Genomic DNA, 10,377 nt, shown 5'->3' with positions numbered 1-10,377 from the left:
TTATTGAGTGTTTATTCTGTGCCAGGCACTCTGCGATGTGTTTTATAAATACATTTCTCATTTCAGCGTCACAGATCTCTACTATTGGCATCCCATTTTACGTATGAGGAAACTGAGGTTTATCCATTGTTGCGAATAAGTAAAGGACTGGCAATTCACCCAGATGGCTTGACCTGAAAAGAATTAATGATATGTGGCTTGTCAGTTCAAAGGATAAAACACACCAGGCTTGCTTTCTTTAATAAAACATATGTGGATCTCCCCCACAGCATGAGAAAATGGGAACATTCCACTGAAGGAGAATGAGTAGAAAAGTAAACATAGCTATTGTTTGTAACCATAAAATCTGCTGATGTACACACTTACTGCAAACTCCTGGATGATATCATTCTGTCAACAGTCACAAAGCTTTCTCAATCCGGACATGAAATAACAACAATGAAAACAACAACATAGAAATTTGTAATGTTTGAGCTTTAAAAGCTGCCTTTTCATATTTTCATCTGATTTTCTTCTCACAATAATCCTATGAGTATGTATCATGAATACTATGTTTTCGATGAGGAAATGAAGATTAAAGCTTTTAAAAACTATGATTTAGGGACCTCTCTAGTGGTGCAGTGGCTAAGACTCCACATTCCCAATGCAGGGGGCCCAGGTTCTATCCCAGGTCAGGGAACTAAGACCCTGCATGATGTAACTAAAAAGATTTCACGTGTTGCAATGAAGATCAAAGACCCCCACATATCACAACTAAGACCCGGCACAGCCACATAAATAAATACAAATCAATAAATATTTTAAAAAATACAAACAAAAACTGTTTTAACACCAAAAATGAATACATGAGAGTCAAGACTAAAGGGAGCACATATCAAAGGGTAGTTGATATATCAACCCATATTTGCATCAATATCCATATTAATCACTCTTAATCTTTAGGCTTTGCATTTTTCAGTCACCAAAATGCCTTACAAAATCCTCTTTCAGATACTGAATCCCTCACTTCATTTCAATGAGATAATTCATGGCAAGTAACAATGCATATAGTTTTCAGATGTAGAAACTAGGGCCTCAAGTAGTAACTGAGCTGGCCAAGTCAATGGAATACAAGAATCTTATAGGGTTTTACAAAACTGAGTTGAATTTCTGTCCTAAAATGGGAAGGCATGCCTTTTCTCACTAGAGAGATTATTCTAGAACTTTAGAACCATGCCAATATATTTCCCAGTAACCAAGTCATCAGGATCTCTATTCTCTGAGAAGGCAAAGATTCATGCAAGCAATTAATCCAGCTAATTAAGTTCCAGGTCTCTTTAATTCCAAAAGTTAAAGCATTCTTTCCTATCTATTCTTCATCTCATCATAAGCAAAGACTCATAAATATTCCCACCTTCCAACCACTATATTTTTCACTCTCTCTATGGCCCCAAATACTACCAATTCACTAGCACAGAGCTTCTCAGGCTTTAGCACTCCTCAGAAACATCTAGAAGTCCTGTTAAAACAAAGATTGCTGGACACCCGCCCCCCCCCCCCCCCACCGCCCCACAGTTTCTGATTTTGTCAGATCTGGAGTGGGGACTGACAGGTGGCATTTCTAACAGATTTCCAGGTGATGCTGCTGCTGGTCTGGGTACCACACTTTAAGAGAACCACCGGACAAGTATTTCTCCCAAATAGTCCCTTAAAGGGTTCCCACAGAAAAGCACTCAGCTGCTAAGGCTTCTATCTGGAGGAAAAAGAAACATTTGTCATGACTCATAGCCTTTTTCAAGCTTTTCCAGCCACAAAATTAAAAACAGAAAACGACTAGATTGAAAGCAAAATGAAAACAGCTAATGTTATCCTGTCTAAATTTGAACTTATGGCATGGTTTCTGGAGTTAGGAAAAAAGACATAATAACAACCCAGGTGAGCCCGAGGCTGACCACATTGAAAGCTGGCACTACTGAGGCTACCAGAAAAACCTGGAGGCCCAGCCAGGCTGTCACACCCTGACCCCAATCACCGCAGACACCTGGCTCCCAGTTCTGTTTGGTTTTTCTCTGTCAACGGTAAGTTCTTCCACACAGTTCTCCAAACACATCAATCCATAACTCTTTTCATTAACTCATTTTTTTCCCTACACCATCTCTACTACTTTTAACAGAAAAAAATATCAATTGTCCATAAACAAATATGGTTGGAACATCAAACAGGTAGATCAAAAATCTGAAGAGAGAAGCTGACTAAAGGAGTTGTCTTAGGGGTCCTTTATTTTTGTGATTATCATCTCTAGAAAGCTTTCAGTGTAAACTGGAATTCCATTTTGTATCTCTCTAGGGAAAGACAAAGGCATTTTGTGTTATGGTATAAAATACTTTGGTATTCTAGGTTATTTGTCAAAAGTGTGACTAGTATTTTAAATAGTACTTTCTTATAAATAAAAAATAATTGACAAGAAATGTTATTCAGTTCAGTTCAGTCGCTCAGTCGTGTCCGACCCCTTGCAACCCCATGAATCACAGCATGCCAGGCCTCCCTGTCCATGACCAACTCCCGGAGTTCACCCAGACTCATGTCCATCAAGTCAGTGATGCCATCCAGCCATCTCATCCTCTGTCGTCCCCTTCTCCTCCTGCCCCCAATCCCTCCCAGCATCAGAGTCTTTTCCAATGAGTCAACTCTTTGCATGAGGTGGCCAAAGTACTGGAGTTTCAGCTTTAGCATCATTCCCTCCAAAGAAATCCCAGGGCTGATCTCCTTCAGAATGGACTGGTTGGATCTCCTTGCAGTCCAAGGGACTCTCAAGAGTCTTCTCCAACACCACACTTCAAAAGCATCAATTCTTTGGCGCTCAGCCTTCTTCACAGTCCAACTCTCACATCCGTACATGACCACTGGTAAAACCACAGCCTTGACTAGACGGACCTTTGTTGGCAAAGTAATGTCTCTGCTTTTGAATATGCTATCTAGGTTGGTCATAACTTTCCTTCCAAGGAGTAAGTGTCTTTTAATTTCATGGCTGTAGTCACCATATGCAGTGATTTTGGAGCCCCCCAAAATAAAGTCTGACACTGTTTCCACTGTTTCCCCATCTATTTCCCAGGAAGTGATGGGACCGAATGCCATGATCTTCGTTTTCTGAATGTTGAGCTTTAAGCCAACTCTTTCACTCTCCACTTTCACTTTCATCAAGAGGCTTTTTAGTTCCTTATAAATCTACAAATAACAAACGCTGGAGAAGGTGCAGAAAAAGGGAACCCTCCTACACTCTTGGTGAGAATGTAAGTTGGTGCAGCCACTATGGAAAACAGTACGGAGAGTCCTTAGAAAACCAGTTACCATATCATCCAGCAATCCCACTGCTGGGCATATACCCAGATGAAACTATAATTCAAAAAGATACATGTACCCCTATGTTCATAGCAGCATTATTCACAATAGCCAAGATATGGAAACAATCAATACATCCACTGACAGACGAAGGGATAAAGATGTGGGACTTATAAGCAATGAAATACTGCTCAGTCGTAAAAAGAATGAAATAAGGTCATCTGCAGCAACATGGATCCAACTAGAGATTCTCATGCTAAGTGAGGCAGTCAGAAAGAGAAACACAAATACCATGTGATTCACTTATATGTGGAATCTAAAATATGGCACAAGTGAACCTGTCTACAAAACAGAAACGGACTCATGACATAGAGAGCAGACTTACAGTTGCCAAGGGGAAGAGAGGAAGGAAAGGGATGGAGTGGGAGTTTGGGATTAGTAGATGCCAACTAGTATATATAAGACGGATAAACAACAAGGTCCTACTGTACAGCACAGGGAGTATTTTCAATATTCTGTCATAAACCATAATAGAAAAGAATATAAAAAATGTATATATGTGCATAACTGAGTCACTTGGCTATACAGCAGAGACTGGCGCAACATTGTAAATCAACTATACTTCAATAAAAAACAACAAGATATAATATTTCTGCTTAGAAAAGCTGTTAGTTCTACCTTTAATATAAGAACATACTGCAGGAACTATTGCCTGCAAATCACTTCGTGTCCATCACATTTCAAAATATGAGCCAGCCGATGAAGGATAACACTTCTAAGTGATAAACCAAAGTCATCCAAATGTGGTTTTTATGTCCCAGTGCTAAGAGAAGGGAAAACATGAGGATAATGGTAGGGTCACTGAATACACAGACTTGCAAAGAAGTTATTCTGTATGAGCATGAGTCACCAAAACTACTTCCTTAGTGATAACAGTTGCCTAAGTAACTCAGATGCCTGACTGCTAAGAAATACACGGGCAGTGGGTTGGGTTTCGAACCCACTAGTCATTTCCTTTACTTAATTGCTAAGTACTCTTTCTTCCCGGTTGCCGTTTGGGGCCTGTGTTTTCTGTAGCAACCCAGCAACTAGTCATTATGCTCTATTTTATCAGGGAGAACAAAACAGCAAACTCGACATTTCCATGGATTTCACAGAGAAAGTGGCTGTTATTTCCTTCTGACTTGAGGGGGACATCAACTGAACTACTGAAACTACTGAACTAGGCCTCAAAGTGACAGAACGATTACTCAAGACTTAGACAGAAGGATTTCACAGAGAATACAAGAGTGGATTAGATGCCCTCTGAATACAAGGAAGATGCTTTATTCATTTCTGAGTCCTTAGAGCCCAGCAGAGAGCCTGGCCCCCAGGAGGACCCTAAATATACTGACTGAATGGGGTCACTGGTTCTGTTCGGAACATTTCAATCTATTAGGTAATGGTGCCACGGCTGAGTTAAGATCTCATCAGGCTCGCATGTTTTCACACATCCTTTCCCCTTCTATCTACAATGCGGCTGTGATGCTTGTTGTTCTCACCCTTGTCCCCACAGCAAACACTTTAACAATGCTGTTTTAACAGAGAGTGGTGTAAGTGTGCATTTCTTGGAAAAATCTGAGCTGCAACAGCAGTGAGATTAATATTGTGCAAGAAATGTTTAAAACTGGGTGGTAAGGTCCTACGTGTTATCAGTAATATAGCCTGAATTTGGCCTTAAGAATCTTGGTCACAGGCAGACACAGAGAATGGGCTTGTGGACATACCGGGGAAGGGGACGGTGCGGTGGATGGAGAAAGTGGCAGGGACACATACGCACTAATGGGGAGCCGCTGCAGAAGACAGGGGCTCAGTTCAGCGCTCTGTGATGACCTGGAGGGGACGGAGAGGGTGTGGGCAGGCTCAAGAGGGAGGGGATGTATGTATACATGTAGCTGATCCATTTGTTGTATCGCAGAAACTTTACACAATGTTGTAAAGCAATTACACTCCAAAAAATTGTTAAAAAATAATTTCGGTCATTGGGTAGTTCACTAAATCTCTCATTTCACACGTCTCTCATTATTCTTGGACTATACAATATTCCAAACATTAATAAATCTCCCTAAAATGTGAACTAATAGAGTAAGTATGGGGAAAAGCTGTTTCTACTTATAGAGGTGATGTGTTCCAAAAATGTGGTCAGCATCTCTCTTTTCCACTAGCAAATGTGGGTAAAGATTTTCATTCATCTCACTGCATGCGGGGATGATATGTCATAATCATTGCTTCATTCTGGTGAACTGAGTCAGAATTAAGAAATGAGATCTCCACAGAAAACCCCGAAAATGCCCATCAATGTCCTGATGATTCATTAAGGGCACCCTATTCTCTGAATCGGAAGGGGTCTTGTGGCTGCATGGTTTCTTCATACATCTAACAGGGTTGTTGTGAGGATTAAATAAGTTAACGCATGGCAAATAGAAAGCACTCAATATACGTAACCTATCATTATGAATACCACTAGCGTTCCCATCTGGGCCACACTCTGATTCTAGGAACAACATCAAAATCATGCCTGGTTATCATTAACATTGTTTGGAGTTCACTAATCAAGGACTGTGAAAACCAACCCAAAGTCAGCAAAAGAAAAACCCTGATTAGACATGCAAATATGACTGCATTGTATTCTGTGCACACATTTTTAACCTCCTAAAGTTCTAGAGATGACAGATGAATAAATTACAATATTGTTCCAGAAGTTTTTCATGATTTATGATCCAAAAGGTATATTTCATCTATATTAAGCTCAAATCTCATCATATTTTTGTAGTTACTCCACACAGCCATATGATTCCCATTAGAGAGTATATTTCCAGTACTTGGCTAATTAGAGATACAAAGTCTTACTCAATCTTTTGGAAACCATTGCAGCAGAATTACAGAGAGGGCTGCCAATCCCTTTATTCTGCTACAGTTAACTCAGAATGTTCTTTCTTTACTTATTTTGTATCATTCTAATGAATTTTCTTAATCCTTTTGCCCTGCTTAGTTTTATCATTACGCCATCTTATATGTCCTTTCATTTGTCACATGGCTCCATTTAGGGTTACTCTGATTTGTTTATTTTTTCTAATATTTTGTCTTTTTTTGTAATTAGGAGAATATAAATATGATTCTTTTGTATTGGGTTTTTTCCCCCTCATCATCATGTTTTTGATTTTCATTTATTTTTTATTTGAAGGATAATTGCTTTACAGAATTTTGTTTTCTGTCAAACCTCAACATGAATTAGCCATAGGTATACATATAACCTTATTGCCAAATTCAGATTTAAATTGAAGAAAGTAGGGAAAACCACTAGACCATTCAGGTATGACCTACATCAAATCCCTTATGATTATACAGTGGAAGTGAGAAATAGATTTAAGGGCCTAGATCTGATAGATAGAGTGCCTGATGAACTATGGAATGAGGTTCGTGACATTGTACAGGAGACAGGGATCAAGACCATCCCCATAGAAAAGAAATGCAAAAAAGCAAAATGGCTGTCTGGGGAGGCCTTACAAATAGCTGTGAAAAGAAGAGAAGCGAAAAGCAAAGGAGCAAAGGAAAGATATAAACATCTGAATGCAGAGTTCCAAAGAATAGCAAGAAGAGATAAGAAAGCCTTCTTCAGCGATCAATGCAAAGAAATAGAGGAAAACAACAGAATGGGAAAGACTAGGGATCTCTTCAAGAAAATCAGAGATACCAAAGGAACATTTCATGCAAAGATGAGCTCGATAAAGGACAGAAATGGTATGGAACAGAAGCAGAAGACATTAAGAAGAGATGGCAAGAATAAACAGAAGAACTGTACAAAAAAGATCTTCATGACCCAGATAATCACGATGGTGTGATCACTGACCTAGAGCCACACATCCTGGAATGTGGAGTCAAGTGGGCCTTAGAAAGTATCACTATGAACAAAGCTAGTGGAGGTGATGGAATTTCAGTTGAGCTATTCCAAATCCTGAAAGATGATGCTATGAAAGTGCTGCACTCAATATGCCAGCAAATTTGGAAAACTCAGCAGTGGCCACAGGACTGGAAAAGGTCCGTTTTCATTCCAGTCCCAAAGAAAGGCAATGCCAAAGAATGCTCAAACTACCACACAATTGCACTCATCTCACACGCTAGTAAAGTAATGCTCAAAATTCTCCAAGCCAGGCTTCAGCAATATGTGAACCGTGAAATTCCTGATGTTCAAGCTAATTTTAGAAAAGGCAGAGGAACCAGAGATCAAATTGCCAACATACACTGGATCATGGAAAAAGCAAGAGAGTTCCAGAAAAACATCGATTTCTGCTTTATTGACTATGCCAAAGCCTTCGACTGTGTGGATCACAATAAACTGTGGGAAATTCTGAAGAGATGGGAATACCAGACCACCTGATCTGCCTCTTGAGAAATTTGTATGCAGGTCAGGAAGCAACAGTTAGAACTGGACATGGAAAAACAGACTGGTTCCAAATAGGAAAAGGAATTCGTCAAGGCTGTATATTGTCACCCTGTTTATTTAACTTATATGCAGAGTACATCATGAGAAACGCTGGACTGGAAGAAACACAAGCTGGAATCAAGATTGCCGGGAGAAATATCAATAACCTCAGATATGCAGATGACACCACCCTTATGGAAGAAAGTGAAGAGGAACTCAAAAGCCTCTTGATGAAAGTGAAAGTGGAGAGTGAAAAAGTTGGCTTAAAGCTCAACATTCAGAAAACAAAGATCATGGCATCTGGTCCCATCACTTCATGGGAAATAGATGGGGAAACAGTGTCAGACTTTATTTTTCTGGGCTCCAAAATCACTACAGATGGTGACTGCAGTCATGAAATTAAAAGATGCTTACTCTTCGGAAGGAAAGTTATGACCAACTTAGATAGCATATTCAAAAGCAGAGACATTACTTTGCCAACAAAGGTCTGTCTAGTCAAGGCTATGGTTTTTCCTGTGGTCATGTATGGATGTGAGAGTTGGATTGTGAAGAAAGCTGAGCGCCGAAGAACTGATGCCTTTGAAGTGTGGTGTTGGAGAAGACTCTTGAGAGTCCCTTGGACTGCAAGGAGATCCAACCAGTCCATTCTGAAGGAGATCAGCCCTGGGATTTCTTTGGAAGGAGTGATGCTAAAGCTGAAACTCCAGTACTTTGGCCACCTCATTCGAAGAGTTGACTCATTGGAAAAGACTCTGATGCTGGGAGGGATTGGGGGCAGGAGGAGAAGGGGACAACAGAGGATGAGATGGTGGATGGCATCACTGACTCGATGGACGTGAGTCTCATTGAACTCCAGGAGCTGGTGATGGACAGGGAGGCCTGGCGTGCTGCGATTCATGGGGTCGCAAAGAGTTGGACACGACTGAGCGACTGATCTGATACATATAACCCCTCCGTTTTGAACCTCCCTCCCATCTCCCTCCCCATCCCACCCCTCTAGGGTGATACAGAGTCCCTGTTTGAGTTTCTTGAGACATGCAGCAAATTTTTAATATTTATTTATTTATTTATTTTTGGCTATGTTGGGTCTTGGTTGCTGTGGCAGGCTTTCTCCAGCTATGATGAGCAGGGGCTGCTCTTTGTCAAGGTACATGAGCATCTCGTTGCAGTGGCTTCTCTTGTTTTGTAGCATGGGCTCTAGGATGTGTGGGCTTTAGTAGTTGAGGCCTGTGGGCTCAGTACTTAGGGAACCAGGCTCTAGAGCATAGGCTCAGTAGTTGGCAGTATACAGGTTCAGCTGCTCCATGGCATATGGGATCCTCCCAGAACAGGGATCAAACCTGTGTTTCCTGCATTGGAAAGCAGGTTCTTTACTACTGAGCCACCACGGAAGCCCCCTGATTTTCATATCTAACTCTGACAAATCATACTGATCTTTTTCAACACACACAGAGACCAAAGTTTGATGGGGTATATTTTAAACTCTGAGTTTATCAAACATAGTCAAAGTTAAATATTCAAGATTCTGAAAAAAATCACTTTGCTGGCTAAATGAATGTGACATGGAAGTGCTAAAGCTTCTCCAGATTTTTGGAAAGACTGGTCAATTCATTAGTTTTGAGATAGGTGGGAAGGGGTTCTTTAATCCTTCCCAAATACGCAAAGAGACTACGGCTATAAGATAGTCAGGATCTCTTTCCCAACTTCATAGGTTATCATAAAGGTGAACTCAAAATTATTTTAATTCTTCAATTCTTTCAAAGAGAAGTATGCTATTAAACAAAGTTACTATAATTAGACCCATTACCAAAATATCTTCTGAACAAAGTCTATCCCTTAGGAACTTGATGACCTCCTCCAAATAAGCTGAGTGAATTCCTATGATGCCAAAGCAACTTGGCCGATTTTCTAACACTGGCAGGACTTCCTTCTCTCTGATGAAAACGGGCAACATCATAGGACACAGGGCAAAACCTGCTTGTTCTCTTAAGGTCTCACTCAGCCCATAACTAAACTCTGATGCTATCATTTAGCTCTCTTTCCAATAAGGTCCGGGTTTTTATACGTCGGCTGCTTCTGTCTCGCTTTTTGGACCCCATGAACCAACAGCGACAGCCTGGCTTCATGTCTTTGTCCAACATGGGTTTGGACGATTGCTCTGCACTAGGTGTTCTCCTCTACGCGGCAGTCAACACCCTCTGTCCCTCCCACGTCCTCACCAGCTTCTCTTTCTTTAGTTAGAGATGGTGCCCTAGGCTTTGAGGACATCAAAATTACATATGTATGTACAAAATATATGTAAACACAAATATGTATAATCTCTTAAAGGTCTAGAGGTAACAGATGAATACATTACAATAGTGTTTCAGAACAATTTTTCATCATTTGTGATATGAGAAAAGCATGTTTAATCTGTACGAAGCTCAAATTCCATAATATTTTTGTAGTTATATAGTTTTAAGGGAAATGATCATCTGCCTCCCCCCAAAAAAAGTTTCAAAGAAAATTCTAGAAGTTTGTCTTCAAGCTTCTTTTTCTGTGGAACTTTTTTGGAGGCATAAAAGTGATGGACAGGAAGGCATTCCAAGTCTTTGAAC

Source organism: Bos indicus x Bos taurus, chromosome 13, assembly GCF_003369695.1.
Source record: "Bos indicus x Bos taurus breed Angus x Brahman F1 hybrid chromosome 13, Bos_hybrid_MaternalHap_v2.0, whole genome shotgun sequence".
Taxonomy (NCBI): Eukaryota; Metazoa; Chordata; class Mammalia; order Artiodactyla; family Bovidae; genus Bos; species Bos indicus x Bos taurus.
This window is presented reverse-complemented; position numbering follows the sequence as displayed.